Raw genomic sequence first — 3,481 nt, 5'->3', positions numbered from 1 at the left:
CCCGAGGTCTCCCCGCCGGCGCCGCCGCGGTCAGCGCGGGGACGGGCGGCCCGGGCTCTGGGCGCCGGCCGGGCAGCGCTGGGCTCTTAGGGAAGCGGCTTCGTTCACAACATGCTTACGTTTCGGTGATGGTTTTGGAAAGGCGTTTTTAGTTTGATTCCACCCAGACCGCAACCTGGCTGGTACTTGGCTGGATAATCAGCACAGGGGTCATGCTGGAGTATATAACACTAAAATACGTCATACTGGAAACAAGTTCCTTAGGCTGACTCCTCAAGTGTTGACTGCTGGGCTCGGTTCTGTCGCTGGATGTTTTGTATGACCAAAATACGACAGGTAATAGCACTCTGAGTTTATACAGCCGATGGATGTATTTGAAACCAAGAAAACTTAGCTTCGGTACACCTGGTGCTTCTACGTCCTTTGGCATCCTTTGGCAATCTCGTCCTGGGATGAGATTCTGATTTGATTCATCTTTGAGACTGGAAGGGAGAGGTCTGGCGTAGTCTTTACACCGTGTGGCCCTACATAGCCCAGGCAACATATTCCCCTTTATGAAGATACTCCTCCCGTTCAGAATGGTGCTCCCTCCATGCTGTCCAGGTACTCCCTGCCCTAACAAAATAAAATTGTGATGAGATTTTCCTTACCTTAAAGCGCTTCATGGCATACCCCGGGAAAATGACTCCAAATGCTGTTTTTTTGCATATCCTATCATCCTATCATATATCATATCCTATATCATATCATATGTGAAGTTATCAGCTAGTAAAATCAAGTCCCATGTAGATGGCATTTTTTTCCTGTTAAACGCAGCTAGCCACAGTGTATCATGTATTTCAATATTAACGTGCAGACTGCCCATAAAAGACAAAGAATGCAGAGTTCATGCTGATACGCTATTTTTGACTCCTGCCTTGAGACCAAAGAACTGCTGTACAGTGCGTATGGACTGTAAAATCACTGCATGGCTTGGAACGTCCTGTCAGGAGACCATATGTGTTACAGCATTTAATACGAGTTTGTTTTTCTCTCCATATGCTTATGTAATGCTGCTAAGGTCACTAAAAACTTTGCTTATGTGCAGGCAATACCTGATGGTCTCACTTGAGAATTCTCTGCCCTTTCATTTTTGGTAATTTAGAACTACTTTTTCATGGATGACCTTGGTAAGTGCATTGGAAAGCACAGGATCTAGCCGCTGCCCCTGAAAACTTTGCATGCTGTGCAAAAAAGGAGTATGCAGTTACGCAATCCCAGATTTGTGTAAAACCAACTGATATAAAGGCATCTTCCTGTTCATCCCAGTTAATCTTTTATTCCTGTGGTTAACACTGGCTGTTGTCTCAGTGTTTGTAATGATTTTTAGCCATTGTTAATTAACATCGCAGCAATGCTTAAAATACAAAGAATGGATTGCAGTAACCAAACATACTCTGTGATAATGAGATTTATCCTATAGCCTCTTGATTTGCTATTACAGCTCTTGATTAGTTTGGCATCCATGCAGCATTTCAGAAATGAAAGGAAAATTAAATGCTGCACATATTTAGCAGAAGAACTATAGATTTGATCTGCTCATCACTGCAAAACAGCGTAAAATACCTTTAGGAAGTCCTCTGGGTGCATTTACAATACAATTCAGACAGGGCAATTTTTTGGTTACCCCTCAGGCTGGGGACTGCACAGCGATTCACGGGCAAGGCAGTGCTGAAACGGAGACCGTAGCGGCCTCAATAACGAGCTAGTTCTGTCAAGGATGGCTTATTTTACATCTTGTTGTGAGCTGTATTTTGAGGCTTCCCAGGCCACAGGCAGGAGCTCATGGGCAGTGTTTGAGGGATCTGTGCTGTGGTGGACAGGAGCACACAGCTCTGGCTTTTCTTTCCAGCCTGGAGACTTGCTGTGGGATCGTTCCCAAGTTCCTGCCTTTCTGCCTGGATTCTCCCATTTGTAAAATGAGGCTAGTCCATGCTCACCCACCCCATGTCAATCTTTCAAGGTGTAGTTTACTGATATTTTTAATCACTGTTTTGTTATTCTTTATGAGTTCTCTGCCGAGTCATCGCTAGAGACTAAGGTGAGGAGGGGAACTGTTGCCCTCGACCTGAAATGCTAATTTTGAAGTTGCCCTTGTTGCTACCTGAGGGCAATAACATGCATCTGTGGAACAATTACAGAATGGGGATGGGGTTTGATTTGAGCAGTATTCACCAAGATCATGTGGTAGTTTGAGAACTTACCACTCAGGAGGTTTCATACTAAAATGACTCATTTTTAATTTGGATAATTTGAATACTCGTCTTTGTGCTTATGACATGAATCAATCAATTGAGTATTTTGTGCTGTATAACAGCTATTGAAAACATGGGGGTTTTGGGTTTTTTTTTTGTTTGTTTGTTTTTTTGTAAAGATACTGGATTGCTCCTATTCCCACTGAAGTCCATAGGAGTTTTACCAGTTGACTTCAATTAATTCTCAAAATCAGCGTTTGTATTGATGGATGAAATTGAAGAAGCCAGTTGTGAAAATGCAGTATTTGCTTGCACACAACACAACATTAAGGCAGAAAAAGCCTACGTTTATAAAATGTCCACTGGTTTGGGGTACCAAACCTGAAATCCTTAAGACAATTAAAGCAACTGATAGTTGTAGATACTCTGCAGCTCAAAAAGTCAGTTTTATATTCCTCAAGCTGAGCTCCTTGAATGTGCAACATCCAGATTTCTTTACTCTTTCTGCATAGGTTAGAATTTGTTAGCATTCATGGGACAGAGAGAATGTGGGCACATTGCTTAGAAATGTAATCAAATTGCATTTGATCAAATGATGAACATTTGACCCAGTGTCTGGAACTCCATCTTCAAGTGCAGTTTGGGTCAACAGCAAGCAGTTTAATGCTCTAAGCTTTAACAGCCAAGGGACATACTGCTCCTACCCAAGCCGGCTGTGAACACCATCCGTAGAAAGGGATTAAATAAAGAGCTATAACTCCTTGTAGGCTTTGCTTTCTCATTATGCGTCTGATCGCGAAACCCTTCTGTTCCTCATTTGTCTTCTACGTGTTTTATTTTCCTTACTGGCGGAGATACTGAGAACAGATTTTTATTATGAGAACAAAAGAAAGAAGATGTGTGTGTGCATGTACACAGCATATGAACACAAACCCACAGATGCGAGCAAGGTAACGCCTGCCTTTCAACGAACAGAATCCACGCTAGGCAGTGTGGACGTGATCTGCTGGCGTGGAGACTGCTCATTCACACAGCTTTTAGTATTCTACACGAACAATAGAAAAAATGTATTAAGTCTTTGGAAAGATGCAAGAATAGTTTTACACCACAGTCAAAACCAAACGGGCATCTTCTCATTTAAGGTGATTTGTCAAGGAACAGAAGTATGCGCTGAGCGGTAGCTGAAGTCACACTGGCTGTGATAGGCCTACCCACACAATTTTATATTAAAAAAACAATTAATGCAA

The sequence above is a fragment of the Aptenodytes forsteri genome, unplaced genomic scaffold (genome assembly GCF_000699145.1).
Source record: "Aptenodytes forsteri isolate BGI_AS27 unplaced genomic scaffold, ASM69914v1 Scaffold193, whole genome shotgun sequence".
Lineage (NCBI taxonomy): Eukaryota > Metazoa > Chordata > Aves > Sphenisciformes > Spheniscidae > Aptenodytes > Aptenodytes forsteri.
The sequence above is the reverse complement of the archived record's forward strand: the minus strand, read 5'-3'. Positions refer to the sequence as shown.